General features: G+C 41.9%; 1 long non-coding RNA gene across 1 annotated transcript; it reads left to right on the forward strand.

Moving 5' to 3' along the window:
* The first annotated feature begins 434 nt into the window (after window positions 1-434).
* Window positions 435-10,097, forward strand: LOC140651379 (uncharacterized). The gene is made up of 3 exons (XR_012042383.1): window positions 435-575; window positions 4,945-5,029; window positions 9,485-10,097. It is a non-coding gene; the product is annotated as an uncharacterized lncRNA (long non-coding RNA).
* The last annotated feature ends 16,526 nt before the right edge of the window (window positions 10,098-26,623 follow it).

The following is a 26,623-nucleotide window of genomic DNA, read 5'->3' on the forward strand; positions in this document are numbered from 1 at the left end:
AGGCAAGTGAAGTGCAACATCGCTATGCAAAAGGCTACGGGAGGGCTGCTGCTAGATAGGCACCAGGGGAAATGGAGCAGTGTAGACACAGCACACTAATGAAGAGCAACAGAGACCGTACACTGCTGCACAGTGTCTCTCCTTAAAATGCTATACAGGGATATGTGGCCGAAAAATAGAGAAACAAGTGGTAGGAAGCAAGATTGCCTGCTACCCTGCAGCGTGTGTAGTTAACCTTCCTCAAAATTACTGAGGCAAGGGTGGTTAAAACGGTGTGAAATTGTACATTCTGCAGGCTAATAGAAGATTAAGCCTTCTCTATTAGGCCTAGGTTTTGAGCAACTAACCTTTTTCAAATCCACCTTTATTTAACTCCTCATGAAACTGCATTTTTCTCTGGTCCACATCATAGGATTTCCATTTGTTGAGTGGAATCTTGCTAGCATGTCTCTGCACCTTCCTGACCAGCTACTACATCTCTGGGAATGCTCTGCAAGCCTGTCAGCTTAAGGAAAATTCTGCAGCTGGAAGGGAGAAATGTGAGACCTAAGCAGCCCCTGATATTTAAACCCCTGGTAAGCTGTGATAGTAATTCTGACTTCAGTGCATTAGGATCAGATCAGTAGCCTCAGAAATACATAGTTGCTACTGTCAGGGGCTGTTCTCCTGCCTGCCTCCTCCACAGGTTGTCACTGATCAACTATTCGGACTGAAGCACATTAGAGGTTGTACATTTAAACTTTAACTTGAGGTAGTGAAGGAGCATTATTCTAACATTTTGCTGAATCACAAGTACTGGCCCAGTGCAGGTAGCAGCCCTTCACAGCATACACTCAGGTAAAAGCAATGGGTTCCCTTTGGCTTAGGTGCATCTTCTGACCTGCGGAGTATGTGTCCTAGCTGGTGAAGTGTCAGAGATTCACCGCTTGTAGAGATTTGACACTGGGGAATGAAACTAGATAACCGTGTGGGAGGTGGGAAGCTTGCATTAATGAAGCCCCTAAGAACCTGAAGTGGACAATGCTGTCATCTGACACTAAGGGGACAGCCAGGTTCTTTTAGGGATGCTTGGCTGAATGATGACGGCACTAAATCGTAGTTACAATTACTTTATATTCTTAACAGGATTTTATGATTAGTATAGCTCAGAATTTATTATTAGAATGGCACAAGATTTCTAGAAGCAGAATCAATATAGTGCAATCTATAAGTAGCATAATACAGAATTTATAATACAACTTAATTTATAATTTCTCATCACCTGGATCCTAACTTAACTTATGACTTGTAATCACCTGGATCCTCTGCAGATCAGGTCAGATCTTAATACGTGCTTTGCTATATCAGTATAACAGTCATAATCTCGAGTTGAAAAGCATATAAAAGAATACGAGTCACTCACTCCGTCCTTGGAGGAAGCAGATGACATTGGAGGTGTCCCTGGCCACCGGAGCATCCTGGGTCTCACTGTCCAGCAGCAGCTCCGGTCCGAGTTCCCCACTTAGGACTCGTAACTGCTTGATTTTATAGACAGTGCTCTGGGTGCTGTTACACCTCCCTGTTCTGTGATGGGGTCATCACCACCACTGGGTTGGCCAGGTGCCTGGAACCTTCAAGGCCGCTACGGAAGAAAGTCATCAGCCTGGTGCCCAGGAACCTTGAGGCCAGTAGGGAGGGGAAGAAGAAATCTGTTTGGTTTGTCTACTTGGTGCGCAGGACCTTCAGGGCCTGATAATGAGGGAAAGGGAACGAATACGTGACCCACTGCGTCACAGAGAATGGCTGGTTGCCTTATAAAATGGCGTTAGTTATGCTAACCACATTACCAAGGGCTGGGAGCCGGAGGTGTTGGTCACAAATGCTGAAGTGGACTGAACATGCCAACGCTAGTGTAAAGCATATTGGATGTTATGTGGCATTTCCTGAAAAGTTGTGGGGAGGAGAGAGATGAGCTCCCAGCTAGAGCTGTAGTGTCTTTCTCTCTCCCCTGCTGCCTCAAAACCCTGTATACCCAGCTTCTGTAGTCCTTTCTCTATCTATACCCCTCCCCGCACCCCATGTGAGAACCTGCCTACAGCCTAAAGTTCCTACTGGAACCACCAAGAATGGTTGTGGACAGGTGTAAACCTCCATCTGAGCCCTTAAAGCCTTCATTTTCTTCCCAGTGACTTGTTTTTTTACCCCAGGTGAGCAACCTGGTTTGCTGTGCTGTTTGTACTTGATTGTATCTGGAAGGTCGTAGCTGTTTGTCGCCTGTGACAAGCTAACTTGCTAGGATCTGCTCAAAGTATGCACTGTTTAGTTTGGCTGCAGTGTCTTGAATTTCCTTTCCCTTAGCTAGCTTCCATTAGCAGCTCTGATGGAAACTAGGAAATGAAAGTTTAGCTGGTAACAGGAACAAAAGGGCAAAAGCCTGCATGGGAGAAGAGAGGGAGGCAGCAAAAGGAGGCAGTCTGGCCCCACCGTGGGGCAGGAGAGGTTCTGCCACTCTTGGTTCTGGAAATGTAATTATATGTCCAAGGTTTGTGAGACAAAAGCCTAATATGGAGGATGTTGACTGCAGACAACAAGGTGGAAACCGAGAAAGGTTAAGAAGCAATTCAAGCAAACTGTTAAGACTGAACTGAAAATATCTTTGAAAAACACTTTACTGAAATTATTCATCAAGAAATACATCAAAAGAAATACAGTTTTTGATCATGTCTTTGTTAAAGAGGTGAACAGCATTAGGGTGCTGGGAAACACCAATAGGTGACCGGCCTATTAGGGAAAAATACTGCCCTTTCTAAAATGCTATGTTGTGAGGAAGTGGAAATCTTTTTGCATCTGCAGCAGGGACCTTCAGCCTGACTGTGAGTCCAGTGCTAGCCTTCCCTCTTTTAGTCTCTAATCATTCATATAAAACTTCATTATTACAAATGCAGCATTCAGGTAAATTGTCCTGCTGTCTTCAAGAAAATAGGTTTAACCCCAAGCCTGATTTTTATACCCTGTGGTTACATAAAGCAGTCTGATTTTGTTCTGCAGTCAATTATAGATGGGGAGGAAAAGTTTGTTCCTTTTGCTACCTCCCATCTGTGACCATTTCCTTTGATACTTTTTCCCTTTATTTCTTTCTTTGGCCTGACTTACAAACCCTGAAATTGATAAAGCCCTGACCTACAAAGCATTATGATTATACAAATAGCCTAAGATGGGCTTGCAAAGCAGACAGAGGAGAACAGGCCCTTATGGCTGAGGGGAAGGTAAAAAAGCAGCAGAAGTTACAAAGATTTAATAAATCAGCAGCTGGGAAACTCCATAGCTTGCAATGAATAGGCATAAAATAGTCACCCAAGTATCACTCTAAAGTTGTCCTTCCCAGTTCTGACAGGGAGCAGAGAAGCTTTATCCTACAGTACAGGCCACAATTCCCATTCAACTTCTCACCTCTGTCCTTCAGCCATCCAATTCCAACATTGTGCACAACACATGAAACTAACAAGACTCTGGTCTGGAAATGGATCGGATTCAAGCCTGACAGAGGTAGTGTAGAGCACTGCCCGCTCACGTAATGAATTGGTTGAGGATTGCCTGGAGCACTTGAAATAAGAAGGTGGGAGGAAGGCACATGACATGCTGGGTGAAGCTGGTGGTTTGGCAACTGGAACCAGGTCATGTATGCAACTCATTGTAAAACCATCCAAACTCCAAATTCGGTTATACTTGTTTGCAGCTTTTGTGAATATATAGCTTCCATTAACGATATCTGCACCACTGCAGCACTTTCACGGATATATCCTAAAAGCACCACATAGCACTAAAAAGAAGCTCACCATATAGGCATAAAGATACAGCATATAATGACAGCTGTCCTTTTTTGCAGATTCTTCTGCCTCTTGTGCTGTTCCTACTCTTAAGTTCTATTCATCAATAAATTAATTCAAGGAAGAAAGTGGGTAATTGCATTGCTGCAGAAAAAAACTTCAATAGATTTTCATAGACATAAAGGGGGCAATGTAGATTATAAACTAACTATCAGAAATCGTGTGTGATGTTTCTGTGGCAACTAGATTGAAGTTAGAGGGGAGACTATCCATTAACTGACTTTTTAAGAAGACATAAACTGTGGGCTCTATTTCCAGTTTAGTTTTCTGGGGGCTGGATTCAGAGGGTTTCTTTTTCCTGCTTATCTCCAAACCAATGAGAATTTTGTTTTCATTTATTTTTATTACCAAACAAAATGAGGTATGCATAAATAACTGATGAAAGAGAGTTGTCTGGAAGATTTCCAATTAAGATTAGTTTGTCATTAAATAAACCAAATGTTAAGGATTTTTTACTGGTGCTCCAACAGAGGACAGCTTGGATGGAAGAACTACACATCAGCTGCTATATGAACATGTTCACTTTTAACAAACGGAAGTTCTTCACACTTCCAGAATAGATTATTGGTTCACCTATTGCAGCTCCTCTGCAATAATAACTGACACTGAACACTTGACAGGAAGATGTAAAATATGCAGAATACTTCAAAAATATACCAAAGGAAGGAAAATCATGCCAAGGCCTGTAAAGTTAGGTTAGGCCCCTTGACTTCAATGAAGCTACCTACACAAATACAATTAAGTACCCTGCTGAGGTTACGCATATCAAAGTTAAAGTGAAATTCCAGATCCACTAAAATTCTTGAGAATTTTGCTATGGACTGGGATAAAGTGTTTTTTCCTTTAGACTAGACAGAGAAATAATTTGAGAATGTTGTAGAAGAAAAAGCAGTATGATTTGATCATGATTTGTGACTACAGAGAGAAAAAAAATTAAAAATTGAGCAAATTTCAGCCATGAGATACAGTGAAGTGAGCAGAGCTCCAAAAGCAACAGCAAATGGTAAAGAGAGCTGCTATGGAAGGGAAGAAAAAGATACCGGTGACTGTGTCACTGACTGTGTTCATTTAATTGCAGTCAACAGCAATTCATGATTTCCAGCTTTGCAGTCGTGCACTTGGAAAACAGTAGCCGCAGTACCAGTATGGGCCCAAGAGTTCAGGTAAAGTCCTGGTTTGCACTTGCAGCATGGGGAGCAGAAAAAAGTGGCTACAGTGGCTTGCTTGCCTGGTACTCTTCCCCTGCATATGGTCTTCCTGGCTCCTAATTCAAGGGTGCTCCCTTGAAACATACTGCCTCTGTGACCTGGTTGACTCCAGCAAGCCCTAGTCATGTTTAAATTATAGCCTTTATCAGACTGACTCTTAAAAATTGTGTCTGTTTGTGCTGTATGAAAAAAAAATGCTATGTCTCATTTTATATCTCCTACCTGACAAGTCCATTGATTATCTCCTGATTCTTATGTTTGAGTAAAACAGAATAATGATTGCCTAATCAGGGTTTGCAATTCCCATAGGCTTTAGAAGAAGTTGGGGTTTCTATTGCAGAGTCAGACCCAAACTGCAGTAATGGACAATTATCTGAATTAGTGAATCATGTAACAAAACTTAGAACCTGTTGGTCTGTCTAATTTATCTTTTCAGAGCACATGCATTTTACTTCTGGGACACTGATTTATTTGTTATCAGCTCCATTCATACAAATATTTGTACCAAAATACTAAACATTGATAGATGAAAAGACATATTCATGGCCAGTGGATTAAATTTTGAAGAAACTTTGCATACTAACCAAGAATTGCATGACTGAAAATTTAGAACTTGGCTTGACCTTGACCTTGTATTTTCCTATGAAACCAATCAGTCCTTCAGTTGTACAGCTGAATTGCCAAAATATTCAAAGCAGTATCTGCATGTAGGGAACATGGAATCTCCTGAGTTCAGAAGAAGACCCTTATGTGTGGTCACTCTCAAGCACCTGGCTTGCTTTGTTGTATGACATTGCCATTTTAGTGTCTGAATGCTGAATGGTAAAGAAACACCTTTAACGGAAGTTTTGTGGAGCATGGTATGATATGTACTTCATTGCCTAATTTTCTTGTAAGGAAATTATGATAAATTACTTGAACAAGACAGAAAGATTCAAAAACTTGGAAAAGAGTTTACAGCTTAGGTTTGACTCATTGCAAACTCAGGTGCTTTATTGTGGAAAACAGTGGCAAAACATGTAATTCTATCTAAGAGTGACTGGGAAGTGCTACTTCTGCCAACTAGGATAAAGAATTAGCATGTCCTCCCTGGAGGAAGAGATCGAGAACAGACAGGGGAGACAGCAGAGAAAGTCTCAGACATTGTCAAACTTCAGAAGAGAAGTTAAAATGCCGATCACAGGATATGTTGTTGATAAGTAGCCAATCAAATCACATCCAAAGCAGACAGCAGTTTGAACAGTACATGTGTGTACTTTGATCAAACCAACATGAGACCTTTCCTAACTTACATTGACACTCTGTGAATGTTATTCTGATATATATACTTGCAGTGTTGTCATACTTGCATTGTTTAAGATACATGAGTTGAAACCTAACTCTGTAACTCTCACTTCTGAAGTAGCATTTATTCACACTAATGGTTGGACAGAAGACAATGTGTTAAATGCTGTTCCAAGTAATGGTTCAAGAGATGAGCCTTTCTATTCAAGTCAGTTAAATAAACACAATATGCTTAATTTGAATTCATGAGAATTCATTTAATTAAAAATGCAAGATACAGTTTTTCTATTGTGGACCATGCATTCAGTTATTCTCAGCAATTTAGTGAGGACCTGTAAGATTACCTTAGTCAACTGTTGATGAGTTTAAGCCCAACTTAAGCTTACCTGTAAAGCTGAGTTTAAGATTAAATTTAATGTGACTGGAATGCAAGAACAGAGGGTCAATTGTTGCTAGTTCACCAATTCTTGAAAAGCAGGATTAAAAGATAGGAGTTTGATTTGAACCAATTCTGTCAGCTTATTTTCAAATGTCTGGATTTTTTTTTTCCTCACTACAATGGAAGTAATACATTCAATGAAGGAAATTTCATTTTAGATTAAGTACAAAAACACTCAGGTTCACCACTGCCAATCATGCTGACACAGTTTCGATGATGTGGGCACACTGTATTACAACAACAGCATTGTGATTATATTAGAAAACAATTAAATATCCCTGAAATTTTTGCACCTAGACCTGGAAAGCAGGGTCTGTAAAAGTAATCATAAAAGGAAACACAGTTTGGGTCAGACACTAACATAAATATTTGTGTTTGGGGAATATATAAAGGAAAAAAGATCAGCCAATGTACCAAACTGTACCTAGGGAATAAGTGAAATTGCTACAGCTCAGGGACCCCTTAATGCTGTATTATAGGCCATAACATTTCCTTTAGAGTGTTTCAGGACTTGTATCAAGAAAATGTGAACCTGTGGAAGGGGTGGGTATGGAGTTAATTACATTTTCTTGGCTAGCTTCATAGGCTTAAAACCAAATATTAAATTTTCCGTTTAACCGTAATGGGTTATAACTTTCTCACTACAGAAAGAGATGACCAGAATTTGATTGCCTCACAATTCTCCTTTTTTCATTTTTTTAAAAGCATCACACTATGCTTTCTATAACAAACTGTATCGTCATTTACTTTTTTCCTCTTTCAAATGCCTGCAGGGTATATCTGGAACTTCACTTAAAGCCATAGTGTTTTACTCTGCAGGAAAGAGTCACGAGACTGTTCACCAACAACACATCTCCCATTTATTTTGGAGAGAGTAAGCTTCAGTCCATTATCCTTCATCCAATAATTCTCTCTTTTTCCTAGTATTTCTCCTAATAGTGACCAAAGAACCAGGCAGTAAAAGATTAAAGTTAGAAGAAAAAGTTAAAAGATCCCTTTTAAACTGGTGAACAGAGCTGCTTCCTTAAAGACACTTGTGTTTGTGAGTGTCTCTGTGTGTGTGTTCGCAGAACTCAGACTTTGTATTTTGCCACTTCGATGAAGCCTGGGATTCAGAAATCCCAGCGTGTCATAAAAAGAAATTATGCATTTTTAACCAAAAAAATCCTAAATTACAAAATCCTTCCTAGATATACCAGATGAGTTCAGTTATGCCATATTTTACACTGATTAATGAAAATCCAATTCTGGCCCTGGAGAGGTAATTACCCTACCTGGCCATCTGCCAAATATCCTATGTAGAATATCAGACATGCTTTTCTTGTACATGTCTTGTCTTCCCTACACACCTGCTTTGCCACTATCAGACACAGTGCTGGGTTAAATGGTCTTTTGATGTGAGACCAAAAGACTGCGATCACTCTTTCATGCTTACATTATTACATAGCCATAAAAATACAATATGCTGCTTCCTTCAGTCTACTGGCTTGTTTTTAACTGCACAATATTTTTTATCAAGGATAATTGTGGTTAGTTCTTCTTGAAACTAGTGCTTCCTCCTCTTGAACAGCTGCAAATGAAGTATTTAAACCATGTGCAGGAGAGGGATGACTGGGGGCAGAAGGTCATTGTATGCCTAGGCAACTGCACATTACAATCCAGAGCGTAGTCACCTCTGCAGATGACAATGGTTACTTGCTATTAATAAGTCAATAATGCATTTCAAGTGGCTTTTGGTGGAAGCTTTCTTGGTTTGTATCTGGCAGTGCTGCACTACTTAAAAAGAGCTTTGTTCATGATCGTCCTTTTGGTGTTGTCTTTTTTTAACTCAGCAAGTGTACTCTCCCATTGTACAGAGCTGTTCTAGAAGCAAATCTAAATTCTGATGAGTGCTCAAAGCTTATTATTTACCACTATAAAAAAAAATTACACAGCTGAGGGGAATTTCTACCTTAAAAAAAACCAAACAAAACACCTTTATGAGAAAGTTTAGGGTGGAAATGCAAAAGAACATCCTCAGAGCTGTGGAATAATATTTGACAAGCAGTAGGAAAGATTCAAGTTAAATGTTGGATGTTAATGATGTTAAATTTCCTCCTTTGGCCCCACTCAATCATTCATACATAGCATGTCTGACAAGTGTTCTGTCTTTGTGAACATTCTATGATCACATAACACAGTTTGCATCATTTGCAAAAATGTATACTCTAAGAGCAGAACCCTCTCCAGCAGCAACAGTGAAGGGTTCCAGAATTTTAAAGTTATTCTGAGTGTTTTTTTAATGAAGAACTAATAAGAAACACATTTGAAAACTATAAGCCCTTTAAAAAAACAACTTTAAAAATATTAGACTTTCTCCCAAATGAAAAACATACTTCCTTTCAAAGTCCTAAATCTCAGAAACATCTTGTCAAATTAATTTCCAGCCTTTCTTGGGGAAATGCATCTTGGGTCAGAGACTGTACATGAGAAACAAGAACAAGGGAGTTTTTTAAAAGGTGGTGTCGTCAACATCAGGCTTGTCATGAAAAATAATTACTAATCTCTGCTAAGAGGTTGACTGCAGAATTTTCAGTCCAGCTGTGAACTTCATGAAGCTGTGCTTCCCTTCAGTTCTGTGGTTTTGTAAGTGGCTTTAATGATTTTGTAAATTGTTTTAATAATAATTTATATTTTAAAAAACAAAGGCAGAGCCATAGAGATGCAAGCTGGCAATTAAGAGTGGAAGATTTTTGTCGTGGATTTTCCTGTGGTGTCCAAAGGCTCCTTTATTCCTGTGCTGCTGCCAAAGGGGACATGGGCAGCACACGGGGACTTGAAGCAGTGGAGAAATGCCAGAGGTAATGTGCATGGCTGCCACCAGCTTCTCCTTGAAGGACTGTGCAGAGCAGGACAAGCTCCTCTGCTAAGAGGCCAACATGGGAACAGTTGATTAGACTGAAAAGCAATTTTCTCCAGTGAAGTAACCAGTGGAGACAACAATGGGAGGGTCTGAAGCTACACACCTACAAAGTGACTTGATTTGTAAAGGCAATGAACACATACCATCCTTCTTCACTTCATTAACAACGGCATTTTTTTCTGTCTTTGAAAACTCGTGGACATCTTGACCCAATTGTGCCTGATGAAAGATTTGAGATCCTGATTCTAATTAACAGTTGGGCACTTTATGCATTTCTAAAGCAGACATGACTGACACTCACTTCAAGGTCTATTTACACTGCCAGAGAGGTAAACTGTTATCTTGCATATGGTAACCTGATATAGTTGTTTGACTGAGACTACAAGTTTGGCTGATAAAGCAAATAAAGTTGATGCAATGACTTCTGTTTGGCATTTGACTTGGCGCTCATAATGTTTTGATTAAAAAGTGAGAGAAATTCAAAATCCCCATGGCCTAGATGAAACCCCAGCTAACTGCTAGCAATAAAAATGTAATTGTGCACAAATAAATGGGTATGTACTGAAAGGCAATGTGGCTGTTGGCTTTTCACTGCTTAACAGAGATCAGAGATTTCGTATCTAGAACTAGAAGAGCTGCTATTAAAGTTTGCAGGGAATGGTCCATAATGCAGGGGAAGCATCAGCCAAGCAGAGTGATCAGTGCTGCACCTCATCATTCCCCAGTGCTGTATCTCTAGTTGACAAAGAGATAACAGGATTAAGCCACTTTGATGACAGTCAGTGCTCTGTCTAAACCTTAGTCAGGAGAGTCTCAAGGAAGATGCTGGCATCCAAGCAGCTGGAGGGTATTCTTTTTAAATATTGATGTGGGTTGATGTAAGAGACTTCACCTCAGAGGACTCAGCTACCGAGAGACCTAGATTACACAGACAAGCTCACCATCTACTCTTACAACGCCTGTTGGAAGCAGAAAGCTTGTAGTACAGCTGACCAAGGTGGTGGTGGTGGGATTGCCAAATTCACCATGCCTACCAGAACACAGCAAGTGCTGAAGGAAAGAGAAGGCAGCTTTCCACTAGGCTATCCTGTCACGCTGATGAGAGGAAATGCAAGGAAACCTGGAGGAGTGGGGGAAGAAGCACTGCTTACCTCTCCTTATGCAACTGGTAACGCCACTCTCCCTTAGAGCAGAGCGGCTAACCAAACCCAGTCCCAGCATCTGACGTGCAAGTTGTTATAGTCCAGGAGTCTAGTTAGGAATATAAATGTGGCACTAATTCAGTCAAGTCCTATAACCTGTGTAAAATAAGAGGTTCAGATGGTTGATCATTATAGCTCCTTCTGCTGATATTATATTTCTCTCCTTTAAACCAATCTTTGTATCATTTTTCTTTTGTCCCCAGGGCACCAACTCATTCCATGGCCAACCATTTATTGATTTTAGGACCTTGGAATGCCATATATAATCTTGAAGAGTCCACTTTATAACTTAATACTGAGCTAACGACTTAGTAAGGACCCTATCGTATCTTTTTATTATTTGCTGATTTTTGTTTGTTCCCCTTCTGTTTTAAAATCTGATCTCCGGCTGTCAAAAAAAAGGATTTTTATCTGATGTGTTCTTCATTGACACTACAATGCAGAAGTATCAGAAACAATATGAAGACTAAGATGTTAATATCATACTGAAAAAATGTTTACATGTTTATTTCTAAAAAAATAGTGCTCTTCATTTTTCTCTGAAATGATATTGGTAATGCAGTTTATTCTAAGGTTGCAGTTCTGGCACTGTGCTCATGCTCTACTGTAGTAGTGCAGTAACTGTGAAATGACCCTGTCCGTTAGAGTACCATGTTTTGCTTTGTGTTGTCTAACAGTGCACTTCTATTATTTTCTTCAAAGAAAGCATGTGGTAACTGAACTCACCACTTAAATACTTCAAAAAGTATTTCAAATTGATCAAGTTGATCTTTTGATAAAACACTGACACAATAGAATTGAATCTGAAGGATTTTGGCTCAGTGCCTTTACTGGGGTAAAGAATGGCTGGTGACTGCTGAAGTGAATATGCAAAGCTGAGGTTTGAAGGGTTACATTTAGTCACACTTATTTATAGTATCATGTAACATTACATTGTTCTGTAATATTATACTGTTTAACATTTTCATTAATGATCTGGATGATGGGGCAGGGTGTACGCTCAGCAAGTTTGCTGATGACACCAAACTGGGAGGAGGGGCTGATACACCAGACAGTCATGCTGCCATCCAGAGAGACCACGACAGGCAGGAGAAATGGGCTGACAGGAATGTCGTGCACTTCAACAAGGGAAGTGCAAAGTCCTGCACCTGAGGAGGAACAACCCCAGGCACCAGTACATGCTGGGGGCTGCCCAGCTGGAAAGCAGCTTGGAAGAAAAGGATCTGAGTCGAAGCTGAAGATGAGCCAGCAATGTGCCCTTGCAGCAAAGGCCAATAGTGTCCTGGGCTGCATTAGGAGGAGTGCTGCCAGCAGGCCAGGGGAGGTGATCCTTCCCCTTTACTCAGCAGTGGTGAGGCCACACCTGGAGTCCTGGGTCCAGTTCTAGGCTTCCCAGTACAAGACAGACATGGACATACTGGGGAGAGTCCAGCAAAGGGCCACCAAGATGATGAAGGGAGTGGAGCACCTCTCCTAGGAGGAAAGGCTGAGAGCTGGGACTGTTCAGCCTGGAGCAGAGAAGGCTCAAGGGAGATCTTATCAATGTATATAAATACCTGCAGGGAGGGTGTGAAGAGGACTGAGCCAGGCTCTTTTCAGTGGTGCCCAGTGACAGGACCAGAGGCAATGGGCACAGACTGAAACAGAGGAGGTTCCCTCTGAACATCAGGAAACACTTTGTCACTGTGATGGTGACCAAGCCCTGCACAGGTTGCCCAAGGAGGTTGTGACGTCTCCATCCTTGGAGATACCCCTTCTGTGATTCTGTGATATATTGCACAGGATGCAAAGATGATATAGAAGAGCTGCTACTGAATATTGTGAGTTGTTTCAATACCTTTTATATGATTAAAGTGTTCTGTGTTAATTTAATCGGGTACTTTTCTATCTCACCTGAAAACTGGTGTAGATAGTGACTCCATTTATCCACGTGATGTCTGGCACTTTTGATTTGGTACAGTTCAGCAAATCTGTACAGATTGATAAGAATGTACAAGTCTCCCTTTGCTTGACCTATGAGAAATTAACTGTTCATCTGTATTTGATCATGTTTGTATCTAAGGCCAAAGTGCCACGTTTTAAAGGGAATTTTGTGCTCCTGGGAAAAAAGAGGAAATTTGAAAGGCAAGGAGGGTAAAGAGGGAGAAGGAAGAAAAAATCAACCAAGCAGCAAAGTCCAGTATTTAACCATAGGTTATGGAGGTCTTCATATGGAAGTTTTCATCTCTGTCTTCATGGAGATTCTTGAATCTAGCCAGACTATCATCTGACACAAGTTTAAAAACTGTATGTGAAAGACTTGGTGGATCAGCTGAGTTCATAACTGATATTATTTCACTCAATCCTTGCAATCAGGAGTAACTGGCATTCTAATTTTCTGACACAGTAAGAAGGTGGTGGACTAAAAAGCAATGCAGAGAAATTGAGAAAGTCCCTTCAGGTCAGTACTGTGACACTCCATCAGCAGTACGGAGGGACATGTAACCATGTGCCTTTTGCTTTTGTCTTGTCTTTCATAATGGATCCTGACTGTCTCATTGTCCTCTTCTGTTACTCCACTATGTATCACAAAATGTTGTATTATCACAATAAAGGCATTGTTTCCAAACTTTAAATGAAACAGAGAATACATACTATTGTATGTTCTCCTTTCAGTGTTACTGGTAATAGTTGTTTTTAAATAAGTGCTTTCCATCACTGTTCAGATTCTGCTGCTTGAACCTATGGTGAAGTCATAATCCTGAATTTACATCATCAGTCTGTTGCCCTGGAAATGGCTAATGGCAAAGTTTAGACTATGTACTCCCACACTACAGCAATTTAAAGACAGATTGTATAGATTAAAATCTAATTTTGTGTGTTTAACAACCATGATTTCTCCATTAAACAGCTTTAGGATGACCAAGAAAAATAGTGTGTTAAGTCATAGATTTATAAGGAATATTCAGACTTCAAACCTATCACAATTTAAAAATTATCAGTTAATTACTTTAGATCCCAGGTTAAAAGTGATTTGTAATTTTTCTAAGGTCAGCTTAAAAGTAGTAACAGTATAGTTACATTTTTTTGAGAGTCAGGTTCTTTCCAGGACTGCTTAGAGGTTCTGGGTAATATTTTTCAAAGTTGCTTGGCAAAACTGTATTTGAAAAAAATCCCATCCATTTTGATTTGAAACATTCTGCATCTAAGAAAATAAAGTGTAAAAAATGAAATAGTAAAGAATATCTTTTGTTTTTAAACCAACTAACTGAACTCTTAGCTGTTCCATCTGATTTTTCTCCTTGCAGGTTGTGACCGTGTAAGGTAACACCTTGCAAGACCATGTTTTTTCCAAAATACATCACAGTTTATACTGATTAAGTACAGACTGATTTGTCACAGATGCACCCCTCATATTCCTCATTTAATATGGATTTAAATATATGGCCGGGGGGGAAGTATTGGGTGGTTTGGCCTACAGTACTTTCATTATGGTGACACTTTTATCTGGCAGCTTGATCCAGCATCAGCTGAACTCAATGGGGCTTTCAGTCAAGCCCATAGTCTCATCTTCAGCAAAACAACTCCAGGTCTCTGCTTTCCAACTGCCTGAGAATGACAGGTGCTCAGCTGCAAGCTGCTTAGCTCAAATTCACCCCATTTAAAACGGAAGTCATGCAACCTGATAGGTAGAGTGATGTATATCTGCCCACCTAATGAAGGGCTCATTATTCTTATCTCAGAGTGGTTTGCAGACCCAGGATTTTACTGGAATAATAACTATAGCTTGAATTTGAAGGTAACCATGGTGACTTTAAATGCTTCACTGTATTTATGAGCCCAGAGACTGCCTTATCCAGAAATGGTCACCGTAGTGCACTTCTGCAGCTCTGTCTCATTGGACTGCAAGGTATTTTGCCATTAATTAGGTTTTGAAAAGAACTGAAGGCTTCAGACAGTGTTTACCAGAGCAGCTCGCCTCTTGCCTGGAGTGAACTTCTGGGTTTCTCTACTTCTTAGATTCAGTGGCCTGTATTTCAGTGGCCATGTCATAATTCACAAGTCTGAATTTCTGCAAGTTTTGATTCCTTCAGAAACTTTTCCTTACCTATGTGGTTCTTTCCTGTAGGATGATGACCAAGATGTGTTTGCTCTTTTCTCCTAGAAGAGAAATATCCACAAGCAGACTGTGTGTATGTTCATAACAGAATGATCACGCCATGCAAACTGCTTTACTTCATATCTGGATGGCACATTCATAATGTGTCCGTCAGGCCATGGTGTGAGGCACCTCTAATTAAACACTTATCTTACCAGCCTGGCAGGGAGAAGCATTTGTTTGCTGGTAGCAGGTGATTTTTTCATAGCTGTGAAATTGTGGCAACATCTGTGGTTATTTTTATTTCAGATCACATAATTGCAAAATAATTCTGGCTGGAAGGGTGGAAGGGACCTCAGGAGGTATCTGGTCCACCCTCCTGCTTCAAGCAGGGTCAGCATCTGAGGTCAGACAGGGCCGCTCAGGGCCTTGTCCACTTGGGACTTGAAACTCTGCAAGGACAGACACTGCACAACCTTTCTGGGCAAGCTCTGCCACTGCTTGACTGTCCTCATGGGGAAAGTTTTTTCTTAAATCCAGTCTGAACCACTCATTTCAACTCATGCCCATTGTCTCTCATCCTGTTCCCATGAACCACTGGGAAGAACCTGGCTCCATCTTCTTATTCAGTTGTTTACTCAGCCCTAAGACATTGTATACATTTTACAATGGGCAAAGGAAACCAACAGTGTCAGAATCATAATTCCAGTGTGGCAGCAGCAGGAGAACTCACACTTCTATCAGCTGATAAATGAAAAAATATTTTGTCAAGCAATATTACAGTATATGCCATAAATTTTACTACTGAGCTCATACTAACTCATGCTATCTGAAGGCTCTGTAGGCTTCTGAAGGCTGAAGGATCTGTAAGCTTCTGAAGCATTTTTAGTCAACTTGAGGACTTCCAGTTATTTGTGTTGTTCCAAGACTGTGGAGTTCAACAACAAACCCATCACACTGCAGAAGAGACAGACGCTAGTTTCAATGTCAGAAGAGAGAGCTGATCTTTTTGGAACTTCTCTAGATAAAAAATAAAAAATTGAATCATGCTAGAGCCATTGTTAACCACAACATTAGCCGTCTCTAAGCAGGTGGAAGAGAAAGACAATTGTTTCTACAGATTAAATACATTTTTGGAAAAGCTCACTGTTGTGACTCTAAAGAGTAAGTAGCTACTAATGGGAGACCTCACCTTCAGAGTGAGCCAAGACTGGAGATCAAGGTCGCAGAGACAGAGAGAGCAGGAGATAGGAAGCCATTTGCATCAAAGAATGGCATTTTCACTCCAGTAGAGAAGTGCTGCTCACAGCTGGTCTGCTTGGGGCACTCTCTGGGATGGCAAATGGCAAGCTGGAGAACATGTAGGCAGAGATGTGCTAGGAATGAACACGAGTTTCAGGAACAACCTCTTCCACTGAAGTGGTGGGAGTAAAGGGCATCACCAACATTTAATACAGAATCTGATACATTTCTGAAAGAGATTATATGTTGCGATACCTGTCACAGCAAAAGGCTAGACTCAGTAGCCCTGGAGATTCATTTCTCTGCCATTTTCCTCTGCTCCTTCTTCTTCATTCCTTGTCCTAAACTTTTCAGGAAACTGGAACACTGATTATTTCTCTTTCTTATTATCAACTGAGATATTTAAGGGTGAGAGAGAAAAGCATAAGAGGGTGGGAAAGCATCCTGTAGAGAATGGGAAGGATGCCACAGCTGGCGAGTGTTATTTCTGAGGCATCCGCTATTACATGGACTGCCTTCCTTCCAGAACTGAAAGAGAAGTTTTCACAATGTATCATTCTCTCCACTACCCTCTTTCTGGGTTGTCCTTTCCAGAATACAAAAAAAGAGGGAGAGGGGAAGCCTCACAGGTTGGACTCAAATGGCCAAGAGGTGGTGGTGAACAGAAGGTTGAATACATTTCCAGCTGTACACTGTAGTAAAGGACAAAAATCACACATTGAATAGACTTTTTCCAGAAAAGTCAATGGAAAGATATATGAGGGATTCTATGTAAAACAAGGAGTTTTTAGGAAGCATACAATCTATCCTTTTTTGCATAGCTCTATGCTATGCAAAAATCTATTACATTCTATGTAAAACATGAGTTTTTAGGAAGCATACAAGGTCTCAACCATAATAATTGATTTTCATGAAGCCACCTTATATATTTGGAAGTGTATATTACACTTCTTTTTCCCTGAAGTAAATTCTTCTTTCTTTTCCTCTCCTCTAAGAACCAATGAGTGCTAAATGAAACAATCCAGAAAAACTTGTCTTAAGAGTTTATTGCATAGTACTGCATTTCTGACAGTAGTACTGGTGTTGGGAAACCAACCAGTTTCCCAACTGGTGTTGGGAAACCATAAACCAGCCAGTACTGTAGGAATACACAGGCAGTACGGTGCATTCCTCAGGTGTACACAGAATCACAGAATCACAGAATCGTATAGGTTGGAAAAGACCTTTAAGATCATCAAGTCCAACCGTAAACCTAACTCTACCAAGACCACCACTATACCATGTCCATAAGTACCTCATCCAAACATCTTTTAAATACCTCCAGGAATGGCAACTGAACCACTTCCCTGGGCAGCCTGTTACAATGCTTGATAACCCTTTCAGTGAAGTAAAATTTCCTAATATCCAGTCTAAGCCTCCCCTGGTGCAACTTGAGGCCATTTCCTCTCGTCCTATCACTTGTTACCTGGGAGAAGAGACCGACCCCCACCTCTCTACAACCTCCTTTCAGGTAGTTGTAGAGAGCAACAAGGTCTCCCCTCAGCCTCCTTTTCTCCAGGCTAAACAACCCCAGTTCCCTCAGCCGCTCCTCATCAGACTTGTGCTCCAGACCCTTCACCAGCTTCGTTCCCCTTCTTTGGACATGCTCCAGCACCTCAATGTCCTTCTTGTACTGAGGGGCCCAAAACTGAACACAGTATTCGAGGTGCAGCCTCACCAGTGCTGAGTACAGGGGGATGATCACTTCCCTAGTCCTGCTGGCCTCGCTATTTTTGATACAAGCCAGGATGCCATTGGCTTTCTTGGCCACCTGGGCACACTTCTGGCTCCTATTCAGCAAGACCCCCAGGTCCTTCTCTGCCAGGCAGCTTTCCAGCCCCTCTTCCCCAAGCCTGTAGCATTGCATGGGGTTGCTGGGGTTGCTGTGGCCCAAGTGCAGGACCTTGCACTTGGCCTTGTTGAACCTCACACAATTGGCCCCAGCCCATCGATCCAGCCTGTCCAGGTCCCTCTGCAGAGCCTTCCTACCCTCAAGCAGATCAACACTCCCACCCAACTTGGTGTCATCTGCAAACTTACTGAGGGTGCACTCGATCCCTTCATCCAGGTCGTTGATAAAGATATTAAACAGAACTGACCCCAACACAAAGCCCTGGGGAACACCACTTGTGACCGGCCGCCAACTGGAGTAAACTCCATTTACCACCACTCTTTGGGCCCAGCCATCCACACAGTTCTTTACCCAGCGAAAAGTACACCTGTCCAAGCCATGAGCAGCCAGTTTCTCCAGGAGAATGCTGTGGGAAACCGTGTCAAAGGCTTTACTGAAGTCTAGATAGACAGCATCCACAGTCTTTCCCTCATCCACTAAGTGGGTCACCTTGTCATAGAAGGAGATCAGGCTGGTCAAGCAGGACCTGCCTTTCCTGAACCCATGCTGGCTGGGCTTGATCCCTTGGTTATCCTCTACATGCTGTGTGATGGCACTCAGGATGATCTGCTCCATCAGCTTCCCCGGTACCGAGGGCAGGCTGACAGGCCTGTAGTTCCCCGGGTCCTCCTTCCAGCCCTTCTTGAAGATGGGTGTCACATTTGCTAATCTCCAGTCAACTGGGACCTCCCCAGTTAGCCAGGACTGCTGGTAAATGATGGAAAGGGGCTTGGTGAGCACTTCTGCCAGTTCCTTCAGTACTCTTGGGTGGATCTCATCAGTCTCCATAGACTTGTGAGTGTCTAAGTGGTGCAGCAGGTCACTAACCATTTCCCCCTGGATTATGGGGGTTCCATTCTGGTCCCCGTCCCTATCTTCCAACTCCAGGGGCTGGGTACCCAGAGAACAATTGGCCCTGCTATTAATGACTGAGGCAAAGAAGGCATTAAGTACCTCAGCCTTTTCCTCATCCTTGGTCACTGTGTTCCCTCCCCCGTCTACTAGGGGCTGGAGATTCTCCTTAGCTCTCCTTTTGCTGCTAATGTATTTGAAGAAGTATTTTTTGTTGTCTTTTACAGCAGCAGCCAGATTGAGCTCTAGCTCGGCTTTGGCCCTTCCAATTTTCTCCCTGCACAGCCTCGCTACACCTTTGTAGTCCTCCTGAGTTGCCTGCCCCTTCTTCCAGAGGTCATAGACCCTCCTCTTTTTCCTAAGTTCTAGCCAAAGCTCTCTATTCAGCCAGGCAGGTCTTCTTCCCTGCCGGCTCATCTTTCGACACCTGGGGACAGCCCGCTCTTGTGCCTTTAGGACTTCCTCCTTAAAGAAAGTCCAGCCTTCCTGGACTCCTTTGCCCTTTAGAGCTGCCTCCCAGGGGACTCTGTCGACCAGTCTCCTAAACAGGCTGAAGTCTGCCCTCCGCAAGTCTAAGGTGGCAGTTCTGCTGACCCCCCTCGCTGCTTCTCCAAGTATCAAAAACTCTGTCATTTCGTGATCACTCTGCCCAAGACAGCCTCCAACCATCACATGGCTCACAAGTCCTTCTCTGTTCGTGAACAAGAGGTCCAGCGGGGCACCTTCCCTAGTTGGCTCACTCACCAGCTGTGTCAGGAAGTTATCTGCCACACGCTCCAGGAACCTCCTAGACTGTTTCCTCTCTGCTGTATTGTATTTCCAGCAGACATCTGGCAGGTTGAAGTCCCCCACGAGAACAAGGGCTAGTGATCATGAGGCTTCTCCCAGCTGCTTATAGAATAGCTCATCAGTCTCCTCATCCTGGTTGGGTGGTCTGTAATAGACTCCCACCACAATATCTGCCTTGTTGGCCTTCCCCCTGATGCTTACCCATAGACACTCCACCCTATCATCACCATCATCAAGCTCTGAACTATCCAGACACTCCCTAATGTATAGGGCTACCCCACCACCTTTCCTGCCTCGTCTGTCCCTCCTGAAGAGTTTATAGTCATCCATCGCCGCACTCCAGTTGTGCAAGTCATCCCACCTTGTTTCCATGATGGCAACCATATCATAGTTTTCCTGATGTACAATGGCTTCCAACTCCTCCTGCTTGTTGCCCATGCTGCGTGCATTGGTGTAGAGGCACTTCAGCTGGGCTGTCGTCCGTGTCTCCTTCATAGAGGAACACCCCTTGTGTGCTTTGAGGTGTTTCACTGGCATTTCCCTCTTGGCTCTTATTGCCTCAGTGTCCCCTAGCTCAACTCTGTTCGACTTCAGCTGTGCCCCAGCATACCTTGCACATCGGGCAAGCCTGATATTACTCCCCTCCCCCTTCGAGTCTAGTTTAAAGCTCTGTTGATGAGCCCTGCAAGCTCCTGAGCAAAGATTCTCTTTCCCCTTTGAGAAAGATGAATCCCATCAGATGCCAGCAAACCTGGTGCTGTGTAGGCCATCCCGTTATCAAAAAAACCAAATCCGTGGCGATGACACCAGCCACGGAGCCATGAGTTAATAGATTGGGTACCTCTGTTCCATCTAGTGTCACTGCACACAACTGGAGGGAGAGAGGAGAAAATAACCTGTGCTCTGGAGTCCCTTACTAGCCATCCCAAGGCCCTGAAGTCTCTTTTGATTGTGCTAGGACTTCGTGTTGCAGCTTCGTCACCCCCCACATGGAAGAGCAGGATGGGGTAATAGTCCGAGGGCCGTACCAGGCTAGGGAGTATCCTCATGATATCCTTCACCCGGGCCCCACGGAGGCAGCAGACTTCCCTAAGAGGAGGGTCCGTCCGGCATAGCAGACCCTCGGTTCCCCTCAGATACATAGGTATGTATGGGTATGTATCTGAGTACACAGATAGTACCCCCCCCCCGAGTACACATAAAGGTACTCAGGAAAACTGTGGACCTCTTCAGTTAGTGAATCATTTATGTTTCACCTTGGACCTAATCTGAAACTCATTTAAGCTGGCCAGATTCTTGTTGACTTCAGTAACTTGGGATGAGACTTTTAGCAATCATTACATTTTACATACCTGAGGGAGCTCTTCTTTTCTCTTATAGAACTGCAAGCAAAATAAACTGATTTCCAAAATAGGTTATCCAAGCACATACAAAACCTACCTGAAAATAGTGTAGGTTGGGGAAAATAATGATTCCTGTGTCAATAATATTTTTGAAGAAAGACTTTGTAGGAACTTTGTAGAAATTATGTAGAAACTTTTGTAATTGTATTATGAAAGGCTAATCAAAATGTATTGCTTCTATTTCTACTTCTGGTGAGAAAAGACTCAAATCAATTTAGAAAGTCTAGGCTGTAATAAATTCGAATCTGAATCTTAGAAGGCAAAGAAGGATCATTTAAAAGACTATAAATTCTAGTGAAGGTAAGTCAAAAACACTGACAAACCAGAAGTACTTTGGTAAATGCATATATACTGAGAAATATACATATAAATATATTGACCAACCAAGTGTACCTAAAATAATACTGTGTCAAAAATTGTTCACATTTAGTAACATGCTGAAATCAGGGGCATGCATAAGGACCTATCAATTTTTATGAGTTTGGAAAATTCTTATCATAGGTCAAAACTGAGGCCTTCACATAGACGTTGTTTCTCATTTTGCACAAAATCAGCTTGTGAACAGCTTCAAAAATCATGGAGTCTCTGGGGCCTTGAAAATAAGGTTTTGATATATACTGTAAATACATAATCCAGAATTGCCCCCCAGTGTTTATTATTCATAATGATGGAGCTAATCCTTGAACAGGGTCATTTATTGGAAATAGTAGTGGTAGATATTGCAGTGTTTAAGAAGCTCATTCTTGCAGGGTAGATGGATACATCCTCAGTAACAGCAAAATGCCCACATACGTTATGAAGTTACTAACCTGGGTATTTATAGTTCAGTAGGATACTGACAATAGTTTATTTAACATACTCCTGAGGAAAATGTCCTTAACTTACGAGTTTTCCTAACCCTGTAGCAGTGTATCTGAGCAGGAGTCCCAAGTCTCAGTTCTCTCTGTACATATCCAGTTTTGAAGTGCAGGCCACACCAGCAAGTTTTAGCCACGTAGCTATGTTGACAAGGAGCCAGGAAAACATACATACCTCATCAACAGTGCTGTGGCCACAGAAAGATTTTACAGATTCAGTTATCCTGTTGCAAAAGTTTTTTCAGTGATAGAAGTTGTACTGCTTAGGGACCTGGTTTAGTGGATACTGGCAAAAATACTGCCTTTGCTACAATCAGCCATAGTACTTGCTACATATCTCAGTCTACCTGCCTTCTTAAATGTACACCAAAAATAGAAAACTTTTGACCCTGGTCAAACTTGTCAACTTGTTCAACTTTTGACCCTGGTCAAAAGTTAACATGAAAAATGGGTGGAAACAGTAATCTCTAATAGTACACATTTCATCCCAGTCAGCAACCAAACATTAATAAAACTAGATTTGTGTTTGCGAAAACATTGCTATTTTATCCATATGCACTAATAAGCATCTTCACTACTTTTGCTAATTTTTAATCTTTCAGTTCTAAAATATTTGTAAATATAGTTACAACTGAGTGGTCTAGTCCAATCTATCTAATTGTCAGTCTGTTCCCTGGAATTTTCAGGTGATTTATAACCCCTGTGATTCCCCTTTGGAAGTGAAACTTCCAGAAATGGTCAGCTTATTAACCTCCCTTTGAAGTAAACAAGCGGTATTAAGGTCAAGTATACACCTCAGTAAGAGGAGTTTAAGACATCTGGGCTTCTGTGTATATTTTTGCTCCTGGAATCTGTGAGCCCACATCTGCCAGTCTCTGAAACAGAGAAAAGTTCCTCTCCTTAGATGAAAAACCTGGGACTAAGACTAAATGTGGTAATTTAATATTTGTTTCAACTTGTTCTATTAGGAAAATATTTTCTCCATGTCTTACAGCTCACAGGCTTGTGTACATTAGCATATACATTAAAATATACAGCTTAGCTATGTCTAACAGTCTGATATAAAAATTATGCAAAAGGGATAAAGAGAAAAAGAACTCATAAGCATGCCATAATACCATCTGAAATGCTACTTCTTTGCTTTATTACCTCTGAGCACGGTTATGTTGCAATACTTTTCTCTTCAATGAAGCATATTTCAGGAATTTCAGATGAAAACAAAAACAATTTGTATAGGAAACATGCCATGTGAACGTCGTGCTTGGTTTCCTTTAGAACCAAAAAGGGTTTATAATGGACCCCATGCCACCATGCGTGGGGCAAGAGGTGGGTGTGAGCCATGGAGGGGCTGCAGCGGTGACATGTCCCAGGCACCACCACGGCAGGGGCAGCTGGGGAGTGAGAGCTGGACTGACGTGCTGCTGCTTTCCCTTCCCCTTGGCAGCCCGCAAATGGATTGCTGTAGCTTAACTTCTTCCATGAGAAATGAGAAGTGTTTTTGTCTTTGTATTATGCAATATAGTGAGAAGGAGAAAGATTTTTCATTGAATCTTTGTTGCAGTGAGAAAAATCTTGTGGTTTCTCTTGGAGCCTACCCCAGCAATTCCCCAGCACTGCTGTTTCAGTCAGAAATGGTGTGAAAACTGGAAAGGGCTTTCTGGGCCCCTCTAGCAGTGAAAAACTACCACCTGTTAAGCTAAAACTTCAGCATAAACTTCAAATGTTAAAGTAAAAGCAGCATATGATATAAGGTTATGCTTTATACCAAACAGAAACTGAAATACTGCAAACTTAGTCGTCTTCTTTGCATTCGGGAGCAGTTTTGAGGCTGTTATTTCAAAACTCAGATTTTTCACTTTCGTTGTGAAATAGAAAGGTCTAGTCCTTAACCAACTGTATCACTTTCTATTTATGGCTCTTCTGCTAATAGTTAACACAGAGTCGCTGTTTCTTATACTGTAAATTCACTCTGACATCGCCACTATATCGTGAAGAAAGTATGAATCTCCCACTACCTTGTTTTCAGCTACAGGACCTTATTTGTTCATCACTATGGCAACTGCTGCCCCAGCCCAGCTTAATAGGGTGCTTGTCTAGACAGCATTAAACATATCTGCACTTACGTGTGTCTGGTTTTAACAGCCAGGTGTGCAGAAGGTGCGGTGGAGGGAAGAGAGGCAACAGAAAAGGAATGAGTAAAAGAAGAGTAAAAGCATTTCAGAAGTCACCACACTTTACATGACACTTTTTAATTCTGGAGGCCTTTCCTGGGATGCAGTTTTAAAATGTGTTCCTCACTCAGGACACACGGATGTACATGAAAGAATGCCAAACTGATTTCTAACTGACCTGAGTAAGGGCCACCACCATCTGTGGGCTCCTCCAGAAGCACAGGTATCTCTCAGGGGAAGAAGTCCATTTCATGGTTCCAGTGGAAAAGCATGATGTGTCTGGGACTGATCAAGATCAGCAGGTCCCAGCAAGGACCTGAGGAAGGTCTTAGTTCTAATTCAGATCTGCTGGTTGGATCTTGGGGAAAACAGAATAAAGCACGCCAGCACTGTCCACCTCCCGGTCACAGGAGGGCCCTGTGGAAGGGAACAGTGTCTTCACAGGCAGTGGAGCAACTGAGCCTGTGTAGACCGAGAAAGCTGCACAACTTCAGCTGGGTGCAGTCCGTGTAAGCAGAGTTATGGCACAGCAGTCACCCTGAAACTTCTACGAATATGTGCCCATCTCAGCAAGTACTTTCCATGCAACAAAAGAAACCCATATTTTCAGCATTAACTTCAGAGTGAAAGAGGGCACAGCCTGATGGTGAGTTAGGATAGGGGAGACACAGACTTGATTTTCTGATCTTCCCCCTCCCAGAAAATGTCTCAAACGTTTGGGGATGCTGAACTGTCAATGTGTATTTTTTGGAACTGGTCTTAGTTCAGTAAGTAAACATAGACTAGAGCAGGTCCAGCTGACATCCAGGCATTGACCAACCTAAGCCTCCCCCCAACCAACATCTAAGAAGGCATCCTTCCACCTCTCCTGTTCCCACTGTGCACGATACAAGCAAATACTCACTGAGCCTTAATAAATGAATGTTGAGATGTTCTCCTGGAAGATAGAGGGTGAAATACCACTGACAGAGGCAGTAGTTGAAGTAGCTTTCCCACTACTGGAAGCGGGAAGCAACAGCATGAATCTAACCCTTTATTCCTATTTATTATTTTCTGTAAGAGGCTGAAAAATATAACACTTATTTCCAATCTAAACTAAACAAACATATTAGGGGGCAAGAACAGCGAGAAGGCAGGGGAGAAAAGCAATAGAAATGAAGTGGGAGGAGTCAGTCTTAATTTTTTCTGAACTAAAAAGCACCTAATTATTCATAATCTTATGACCCTTGTACTCCTAGGTGGACAAGATATAATTTTGTTGCTCACATATGATAGATAAATACCATACATGCTTTCCTATGATGAATACCCAAAATATGAAAGGTGTATGGCACCAGGAGCTGTATATAACACTTCGCATCATCCTTGGAAATGGGAATACTCTGTGAAGTGAAACGCAGTTTCCAGGACTAAACACCTGGAAACTAGGACTAAACACTGGAGGACTAAACATTGCAGGACTAAACACCTGGATTTTTAATCATTATCTGGTAACTAGGGATTTTTTTAATATTTAACGCCTAATTGTGCCCTTATTGTAGATTAAAGATAGCAGAAAAGTACATACAAACCAGGACAACATATAAACTCTGTATTGCAGCCAAAGTTAATGAGTATACCAGCAGATAAAAACCACTATCTCTGATACTTATGTTCTCTTTTTTTTTTACTAAGAGAAAAGTCGTCGTGGTGTATGTTGGCAGACATCAACCTTCTGGCTGGCCCTAGGTGACAGAGAAATACAGAAGTGTCCAGAATCAATTCAGGGATGATACCTGCTGGCAAACGGGCTCATCACAGGAAAAGCCAGAGATGGGTGTTGCAGCTACCTGTGATGCCAGCACACTGCTTGTGTGTTGTGGGGCTGACTGGTTGCCAAAACTGTTCAAAAAGCGAGCATCTCCCTTTGAAGAGAAGACAGTTAAGATTGTTGGTAGAGATACATATTCAGCACATTCCCAATGCCACGTTATCTAGACAGGCTCTTACTAAATCCATGAGAAAATACTCTCCCAGTGAAAACCCTAGCCACTAGCTCCCACCACTGAGTCCGTCTTATTTGACACAGTCTGTACAGGACAAGGAGATCCAGTTTGCACTTTCTGAAACACATTGGGTAGGTTGAGAGCATAGACTGAAAGGGCCAGTTTTTAACAAAAACTGCATTAGGTGATCATGTGTCCAGTTATCTGGCTAGGTCCACTGCAACATAGCCATTTGCCCCTTTTACAGCTATGCCAAACTCATGCTCACAAGATCATATCATGTGTTCATATGTTGCATGCCAGTATCCCACCCTAATGTCTGCAGAGTTATGCCATACCCTTCCATGCGCTTGGCTCAGCATTATTCACATTGAAGCATTTGATCATTCCAAAAAGGTATATTCTAGTAACACAT

This window comes from Ciconia boyciana, chromosome 4 (assembly GCF_034638445.1).
Source record: "Ciconia boyciana chromosome 4, ASM3463844v1, whole genome shotgun sequence".
Lineage (NCBI taxonomy): Eukaryota > Metazoa > Chordata > Aves > Ciconiiformes > Ciconiidae > Ciconia > Ciconia boyciana.